Source organism: Teleopsis dalmanni, chromosome 2 (genome assembly GCF_002237135.1).
Source record: "Teleopsis dalmanni isolate 2A chromosome 2, ASM223713v2, whole genome shotgun sequence".
NCBI lineage: Eukaryota > Metazoa > Arthropoda > Insecta > Diptera > Diopsidae > Teleopsis > Teleopsis dalmanni.
Window position 1 is genome coordinate 20,749,036 of NC_051847.1, and position 10,981 is coordinate 20,760,016.

Consider the following 10,981-nt stretch of genomic DNA (forward strand, 5'->3'; position numbering starts at 1 on the left):
TTATATTAGAAAGTAATTAACTTTTTCGAACTGCGGCATTGAATCAGTCGATAAATGAGCAGTACTCATATTAATCTACGAAAAGTTATTTTAATCACAAAGAAAGACTTTCTTGAACACACCAACACTTTGATATTAAATAGTACTAATAGTGCCACAGTGATACGTTAAGTGTTTTTGCAACTGGAAAAAATGTACGCCAATAGCACTGCAAAAGAAGAAGTTGTCCTTTAGCCATTATTGCTTAGTTCCATTATTTAATTTGGAATTTTCTGATTAAATCTAGTTTTATCTTGCATATCGGTAAAATAAGGACTTATTTGGTTGTTTTTTAAATGAAAAACTGGATATCCATGGTCACATATAAGGGTGTAAATGAAGAAGTGATATCTCAGACATTATGGGTTAGCTCTCCTGTTCAATGGGTGAAATCAGAACCTATTTGGTTGTTTTTGAAATGAAATGAAAGAAGCCGCTCTGTTTTGCACAACACAGTGGATTTCCGATCCACAGCAGTTAGAAGTTAGTAGCAGTTCAATTGGGTAGTTTTACATACCAGATCAGATTTGTTAAACGATATTAAAAAAGTTTTAGATAGAGAGTTTACAACAAATAAATTAATTTATTTATCTTCAAATACACTTAATATGAAAATAATGAATCACACATATTATATAGCAAAAGCTACCAATGGAAAATATAGCTGCTTTACCTTAAAAGAAATATTTATATTTAATTTTAAAAAGTTGTGGGCGAGTTGTAGTTCCTTTAAAGGAAATCCATTATACGAGTGTAAAACAATAAAAGTAATAATGTAAGAGAGACAGTAGTTCTCCATAATATGTAACTTATATATATATAACTTATTGTATATATATAAAAATGTATTATTTATACATTTAAAATTAAACAGTTGATTAAGGGGTATCTGAATATGGTATTTTTAATAATTAAGTGTGTATAAAATCAATACAAAAGTTTTTCCTCCGCAATATAAGTGAATTGTTATAATAAGTTTATTTAAATATTAAAATCGAATATATTTTTTAGTAAGTTGAAGACAAAATCTTGTTCGAGATTAAAAAGTGAAAGCAACAGTTAATGTTATTAAAAATGTACAAATACTATATGTTATTTAGTCTTTTGTCTTGTTAATGTTTTTTAATACTTATTAAAAAATAAAAATAAATGACATAGTCTAACTACAACAAAACCATCAAAATTGCAAGATTAATTTGTGGAATGGTTTATAATACATAATCCTTATCGGTATAAATATATATGCTTTTTAATTTCTTTATATACTATTTCATCTGTTCATAAACAAAGGAATTCTTGAAAAAAATATAAATCTACTTGTATAAAAGTAGTAAATGTATATAATCACTGTGAAACCATACATATGTTGAAGCATTATTTAATCATTGTTTTACAGAGCTATGGCTTTAGTTTTTTGGCTTTCGTTTTATTTATTTTTTTAGATGCTGCAAAAAGGATTAATATTATATGATATATATAATATTATATGATACACAAACTACACAAATATAGGTACATTTCAATAGTTAAATCAGGGTTTGTATCTACAACACACTAGTTATAGATACATTCAATTAGTTAAATCATTATTATTAGAATCCTACACTAGATCGATAGTTGTACATGTATTCAACAAGACAACTTCCATACAAAATGATAACAATCCACGAAATAATCTAATTGATGATACCAATCACATCCTTAAAAACTAGCAGAGATCAACAACAATGGCTTTGTAATTATTGCTTACAGTTATCGATAAAATCTTTTCCAATTTTGTAAATGCTATCAATCACTTATGAACTTCAAATCACATAATTTCAAAGTCACAAATTAATTTTATGCAACACATAATCCACCACAATCAGAACTCCAACTCCACTTATTTAATACCCTTATCACACCCTTAACGAAAATTCCTTCCTTAGTAGTTGATAGTTCAAACGTTTTTGAACGTTTGAACTCGTCTTTGAATTTAGTATAATTCAAAGACGAGATGGTTAACGAAACTATCTTAAGTGAATAGACTTAAATACAAAAAAGTCACAAATTCTAACTCTAAGGCAAGATTCCTTTCATAGTAATTGATAATTCACTTGCTTTAGTATAGCTCAAAGGAAAGATAGTTACCGAAACTCTGTTATGTCAACTGATTTGAAAATAAAAACGGCAAAAGTTCAAGTATAATTCTAAGTCTGCTTAAAGACTTAAGAACAAAAACAAGTTATATTAAGTGTTAATACAGGAAATTGTGACAAAATAATACTTAAATATAACTTTAAATATTATTTTTCCACTTTTACTATATATTATTATGGTGTAACCCGTAATAATATAACAGCATAAATGAACAATCTACCTATAGGAGTTCTTGCTTCAAATGATTTTAAATATCTTTAAAAGAATTCTAATGAAAGTTTTTATTCATAGTTATTTATAAATTTTGGTTAAATATTGATATATTATATACAATTTTATTAATAAACTTAATTTAAATTGTCATGCAATATTTTTTATTTAAATTAATGGTTTTTATAATAGTTAATGGTATTAAATTATATTGCGAAATAATTCCATCTTTGGCTATATGTGTATGATTATATATTATAAATCTAATTATGGTATATGACACCGCTAAAGTCCATTGGATAATAATTTTTACTATGTTCAGCAAAGTCTATATTTATTACAGTGACTTTTGTGAACATACCATATGTGTTCCAGATATAAAGCATTCGATTCTAATCCATATGGCTGTTGTTTGTGTTTATTATAACTGTCACATATGCTCTACATATAAACGTATTCAAAGCAGTTAAACAAATATAATTCAACTCGCATTTAAATAGCAATTATTTGCGTTTCTTATATAAATATTCTAATTGTTTTATTATGCAGTTCGTATAACAAACAAGCCGCCGGTAAAATATATATGTATATATATTCAAAACCCATTGTCTAGTTATTATACTAATTTTCTTGTTAAATGTAACGCAACCAAAAACTGTTAATTTGTGCAATTTCGCCTGCACTACAAACATTATTGGCCAATAGCACTTTTTGCATTTTAAATAATCAGATTGGAAAATTACAAATTGTTGCTACTATATAATAAAAGTACATATACATTAGTATGAGATATATTTATTCTATGCACATAAACAGTGAGTATTAAAAGAAAGAAGTGCAAAAAAAAATTACTAATAAAAGGCAAATAAAACTTAAACTTACTTAATTAAGAAACAACATGTAAGTTTTCCATATCACTGGTCAGCAACTTTTTTAATCGCTCAACAATTGCTATTTCTCAGTTAAAAATGCAGTTTAATGCAATTTTAACGGTATATCACGTGCAATAAATACCAGATTTCAGCGAAAAATTTCAACTCCTCGTTTGGCTTTTTATGGTCAAATTAAAAATATTTAATTAGTTTTACTTTATAGGTACTACAGCATACCTATTTATAATGAATATTAACAAAAATATAAAAAATTAAACTTTTAAATATTTAATTGTTTTTCATATTCAAATTTAAAAAATAATTAATAATAAATTTAAAATAACGGACTCATTATTCTATTAAGTGTTTTTAGGATTGCTTCTCTTGCTGTCAAATTATTTAAATCCAAATCCAGACTCACGTGTATATAATATCTTATTATCTTGTAAAATAATATACGATAATACTCTTATATTCTGTTTACCTAATAGGTATATCCTCAACAAAACAAATAAATTTATGTATTCCAGCAATTACTATTTAAAACAATTATTGACAAGCATAATTGCCAATGACAAGATCTCATCAAAAGACTATATGAGGAAGCATAAAAATTGTTTTTCAACCATATAAGCACAATAACCATAAAACTTAAGTAACTTTATAACAATAAAAATAAAAATAAAAATAAAAAAACTCAAAGACAAACAAAAAATCACAAAATAGAAAAAAATCACAACTAACGTTCGGCATTAATCCAACTGACAAAAATGACAAAAATCTAAGTGCAACAAATGCATTTCGCACTGTGATCATGTCTTCCGACCGCACGAGCAAATGAGACACAGAGCTCCATAGCTCCATGCCAAACTTGGGTAGGAAGCTATTTAACTTCGACACAGATTATGCCATGAAACAGTCTACAAATACAGTTAAAATGGCTACCAAAGAGAATGTGTGTTTGCCGTTGTCTAATGAGTTTATGGTCAAAATCTGAAATACATTACTCTTCGATCATATATGTATAAGCCAAATGGAATTACTTGATGTTAACAGTAAATTATACGTGCAAAAATTTTTTATAACTTCATTTTAAAAAATAGTTACTCATTTATAAAATAAAGTCTGAAAACTTATTTATTTCAAGCTGTGCGTAATGCTTTTTTTTTTTAATTAACAAGTATTTTATTATCTTTTACATATGAAATGATCTTGACCTGAACTTAATAGCAAAATTTGACTACCAATTTAGCACGTTTGAAATAAACTAATTTTTTGTTATTTTTTAAATTAAATATTCAATTTGCGTTGTCAATATAATGAATATAACAACGATTTCCATGTGGGTGAATTATGTTAATAGTTCGGAATGCAATATATTTTATTTAAATTGTTTACACTATTTAGAACCAACAAAAAAAAATATTGACACACAATTTGATTTTTCGAATTCATTTAAATTTTTTTTCAAAATTCAATATAACCGTATATAGCGCGAACTATGACTCTAATTTGAACTACGGACAATTAAATGACGTGCTTTAGGAAATCAAATCTGCGGAAAGTTCATCGATTCTCAAGAAAGGAATTTCTTATACTCATCAACACTATATAGCTTTTAGTATTAAACTTACCCTTATAATCACTGTACGGTCCATATAGACCGTTTGCTCTCAGTCATTGTTGCTTGCTCTTGGTGTATGAGATATTACAGAATCTTGTTGAAATTTTCACTCCCTTCAAACGAAATCTTAGGCTTCAAAATGTTTTATAAACTTTTTCGTGGCAGATGGTTCAAAAGCAATAATATAAAATGACCACAAATTGCCATAAACAATGTTATTTAGTTATTATTCAGTTATATGATATTCCTGTGGTACTACAATGGGCCATTAATTGAGCTCAAGTGAGCTTTCTTGAATCTATTACTCCAACTTACCTACCTATGGTATTTAGTTACCTCTAGCCATTCGATTACATTTTTTGTAAGCCCTTCCTGTCAAGTAAATTCGTTCATTTGTCAAGAAATTACTAAAATCTTTCTCATAAAAGAAAATAATTTTTATGCACCAATAAAAAGAATATGTTGAAAAACTATTAAATTTTTCCAATTCATAACGAATTTTCAATATTGATGCCTTATGCGATTTATGGCATCGAGTTAAACTTACTATTCGCTTTCTGGACTAATGTTAAACCTGTGGAATTTTCATTCAAGGAAGATTTTCTTAGAGCACAGCAACAACAGTTTTTCCAACCACCAACATTGAGCAATTGTAGCTAGTTTTTTCTTTTAATCTTTTACAGTGACAACATTATTCTCTCTTATTTTGAAATATTTTTCTCTTTTAGGACTCGTAACATTCCTTTTACCTAGATTTTGAATATAAAGTGTAAAGTTATTATCTATATGTTCGGCCGATTAGCCATTTGTTATTCATTGATACCACTTTCGTTATAATGTTCTAAAAATATTCACTTATGGGTTATGATTGAAAAATTTTCTAATTGATGTTTTCGAAGGGTCTAAGAAGACAAGGGTCTCAATAGACAATTTTGTTTGAACTCCATAATGGACAAACTTGCATTTAAACTTTAATTATTTAAAACTGTATTATAAATTTAAAAAACATTTAAATATAAATACTATAATATTTTTTCACACCGGACACAGTATTGCCACAAGTTCAGAAATCATTAGGTGCAGTCGAATTAGGCCCCGCAGAGATAATGTAACTTAAAAACACAGTTAATGTAAGTGTAATTTTATAAGACTTCTAAAAACCAGTAACTAAAAATATACTTAACTGTAATAACAATTTTGTTTATCTTTTTTATATATGAAAAAAATAAAAGCCTTATTCACATAGCAAAAATTTTATAATTAACATGTAAAACTAAACAAAGAAATTTAACTAAACAAATATATTCATTGTAGTTTTTATAGAATTCAAACACGACATTAATTGTAATGTTATACAACTAAACTCTGGAAGACGCCATTAAACTAATATTTTTTTAATTTAACTTACATTATTATTTTTAAAGATATTAGTATTTCTATGCACATACAGATACATGAATGCAGTTGCATTCATTTTGATGCAGAAAATTATGCCTTAATAAGCGCTTAAGATAAGATAATACCAACAAAACTAGTCATTAACTGTGAAAATTATTACAGCTGAAAAAAGTTAATTTTATTCTACAAAAAATAAAAATAATTTTTATTCAGTCTAGTCTTCCAGAATAAACCTAATTAGAAAAGCAAAATTTATATACCCACCAATCAAGTCAGATTAAAACGTGTGAAGTTTTGCTAGAACACATTTTTCTATAATCTTCACATGCAAAAGCTACTCCGATAATATCTTCTCTAACTCTCAGAAATGATGCAATTTAGATGATTTCCTTTTTAATTTTCGTATGACCAGTTTTTCTTTATATTGGTTAATGCAATTAAACGACTTAATTAATTTCTTTTTAACCTATTAAAGCGAAAAATATTTTCAAATGCGAGGAAAATGTTTGAATTTTCAATCAATATTTCAATTAAGAAATCTTATTTAATTAATCAGGATTTATGATTAATGAGCAGTTAAATTTTGACTTCACTTCGGTAAAATAGCATTAATATGGCTTAATTAGTTTTAGACCCCCTATAGTAAGACTTTAATGGCGTTCTTTATATTTGTTAACTTCCAAAATCAGCTTTAAATATTTCATACATTGCAAGACCAATATCAAACTGTGCACTAGAGAAAGTGATATCATATGTTAATTACTGTAAAAACTTAAATTAAGATAAATAAAAGTTTAGTTAATAATGTCTACCTTTATTTTTAAAATAATTAATGACATTCTTTGATAGTTATTTGGCAAACAGAAATATAGTTTGATTGAAATTTCTACGAGTTTAAAAAAATGGACATATATTACTTTTTTGTGCTTATTAATTTTTCAAAAATAATGAAAAATTAACAATTAAATTAGTATAAAGTAATTGAAAAAGATAAAAACATTCATTGCAATCTTCTCAATTACTTTATTGTTGTTACTGCTAAAGAACGATAAACTTTTTTGTTCCTAAAGAAGTCACTTGTCGAAACTCTATGGGTGTTGTTAGCGGCATTTGATCATCGATGACAAGCGCCTACAAGATATCTACCAAGCCGCCCCTGGAATACCTTAAAAATTGTTAAAAATCTTTATATCTTAATAATTTTATGAAGCTGTTTGTAAATGGAATATACAAAATAATACGATAATAACTAAAATCAAGCTCTTAAACGCGACTTAAACTTCAGGACTTTTTCAAAACTATACTTTTATATGTAATCTACAGAATGGCACAATTAAAGTGAAACCAACTCAAAATACTATAACTTTTGAAACAGATTTCGACTATGATGAAGTAGTTGTGTAATATCATACTTAAACAGAAAACAATTGCAAAGGTTTGTAAATAAAATTTAGTATTATTTAGTTTCTTAATATATAACATTCAGTATGATCACATAAATATTGAAGTTATTTTATGTGGAGCAGTGATATATATTCAATAAGTTTTGCAAAAACTGCTACTAAAAATTGTAAGCCAAAATATTCTTTTTTTCTACTGATGGTACTATTGATGCGAACCGGTAGGGATCCACAGATTGTCAGTTGCGAAGCCCTGATCTAGAACACTTTAGTGTGAATAAATTGTTCATGTCTTGACAAATTAGAGACACGCTGCACTAAAACTGCCAGTATTGTTAAACTATTCTGAAGAAAACTTTTCTTTTAATAAAGATTCCACAGACTCATATTTGTTAAGCGTAAGAATAGTAGCTTGACATTGACATTATATTTACCAAACAAACCCAAATAAGAATATACATACTTAACATAAAATTTTTTTTCGAAATCTTTCTAAGGATGTACCTCCAATAATAAAATTGCATATATGCGTTACTTGAATAAAATAGAATATTTTGCAACCACGAAAATAAAGCAACCTATAAAGCATTGAGGTATGTTTTAGAATATATATATTCTACTAAAACAGTTTCAATATTTTAATTACTATACATTTAAAAAAGAAAAAACTTTATTTACTTTATTTCTACAGAAAATTTTTTCCAAAACTCTTATAAAGTTTTTTCACCAATCATAGTCTGGTTGCTAGAAATATTTTAGAAATATTTAATACCCCGTAATTAAAAAAATAGTTAAATTTAATGCGAAGTAATTTTCCATAAAATAAACGAATAAAGTTCAAGAGAGGTAACGAAATGATTTCGGGAAATAACTGATTTTATCAAGCCAACACTACAAATGGAAGTATTTAATTATAAAAACATTTATATAAAAACTAATTATGATTTTATCTAGAATAAAAGTAAAAGTTGGTTAGACATAAATTTAGTCAAGTAAAACCAAACTAATTAAGATAGTTTTAATTTAAAAAACACTGAGAAAAAGTAAAAATAAAATTGTTGAGCTTTCCCAAAAATTTATATTTTTAATTTGTATATATGTTTAATAGCATATATGTTTAATAAAATCAATATTAAATTTGATTTGAAGACATTAACTATATATATCATATTGGCAGTTATTCATATTCAGAAATAACATTTCTGAACTTACCATAGTCTAATCGCAAGAGATTTCCATTTACTACAATCACGCGCTATTGCTCTTAGCTCACTAAATGATTTGCTCGTTTCTTTACTGATGGTTCATCACCATATTGTCCTCGGCGGGTCACGATTTCTTCTTCCCTGCGGATTCCACTCGAGTGCAGCTTGAACAATTTCAGTGTTTAGTTTGCGAAGAATATGCCCCATCCATCCGTATTTCTTCTGAATTATTTCTTTATCAATTGGCTGTTGGTTAATTCGTGTCATGAGACATTCATTGCTAATAATTTGCGGCCACCATATTCTTAAATTCTAATTCAGACATCTATTTACAAAAGTTGGCAACTTATGAGTGATAGCTGTAGTCACATTCCAAGTCTCAAATCCATACAGCAAAACAGATTTGACGCAGGAGCTGAAAGTTTTGATTTTCGTTTTAACAGGGATACTAGATGATTTCCAAACATTTTTAAGATTGACGAAAGACCCTTTGGCTTCACGAAGCCTTATAGAAATATCAATTAAAGCTCCACTATCCGTTGTGACCATACTACCAAGGTATTCAAATTGAGTGACATCTTCAATGTTTATACCATTTATATATTGGCAATAGATCATATATATTAAACTCTTGATATATCAAATAATAGTTAAACAATCTTTAGTATAAAAATCTCATGTACTCTTTAAAACATAAAAATATATTTTATGACATTTGTCAATACGAAACTTTTACTTTTATTTTTAGAAGGTGTATGTTATTTTGTATTTTATTTTTATATATTTACAGAAATTGCGCCCTTTTTGTTTAATAAAATGCTCCAAGTAAATAAATCGCCACTCTCGCTAAGAGTTATTCAAGCACACAAACCGATAAAAAAAAGAATGTCTGCAATCAAAGCAACCACAATGTCAGTATCTACCAGTATCTACTACCAAACGATTCAGATAGACGCGATACCGAAGTAAATCGAATTATATTTCACTGTGCCACACAAAGTAAATAATTACAATGCCGCAGGCCATTTTACATTCCACCTCTTTTCTATTATTTGTTTTGCTTTTTTTTTACAGTATCTTTCTTTCCATAAGAAAGAAGAAGAATTGGCATTTTTCGCAAAGAATTCTTTTTATAAGTCACATCAAGTCTGCGTCTTATAATGCAGACAGTGAAACCAGTACAACAACAAAGAACCAAACCTGCACGTAATAAAGAAGTCTGGTGCACTGGAGCACCATCCAGTTCAATGCACAGAAACGCTGCAATAAGATACAAATATAAAACTTTTAAAACTGACCATTAAGCACTTGAAGGTGGGCCTAACACATCAATGTCGTAAATTGTATGAAACTTTTTATTTTATACTTATACATTTAAATAAACTTTAAATAATACATTTAATATATATTATTCATACTTTACAATATCATAAGATATTATTCATTTAAATTAATGGAACGCATATTATTTAAACGCTTAAATTATAATCAAGTCTTTATGCTGATTTTTGGTTTACATGAATTCTATTTTAATATAATTAATAATATCAATCTGGATATTAATTGACTTACATAATTGGATGGATATCAATTATGAAGTTCACAACTTCACTTCACTCACGCTATTTAATTTCTTAAATATAAATATACATTAAAAACAACAAAAGTCAAAGTGTCAGCTTTTTTCCTGTAAAATATTTGTATGCACTTTTACAATGTTAGAATTGATTTTAGCTCTGAGAAACTAGATATAATAATTGATCTGAGTAACTCAAGACAAATCACTACAAACTTTTACTTTTTTATAAATTTTCCAATTTTTAATTGATATCTTAAGCTATCGTAGTTCTTGCAATCTAGGAACTATAAGTATTTTTAGCAAAGAACTTAAACTTTCTACATAAATACTAAATTTTACTTAATTCTGTTCATATTTTCCTTTTTCCAAACAACGTAGTCCACAATGTTACCCGTTTGAAATTAACTATTATTTGCATACCTCTGTTAAAAATCAAAATAATGGATATTGTAAAACAAATGCAAGTTTCCAGATATAAATATCATCAAAATCTATTTTTTATCTTTACTGCATTA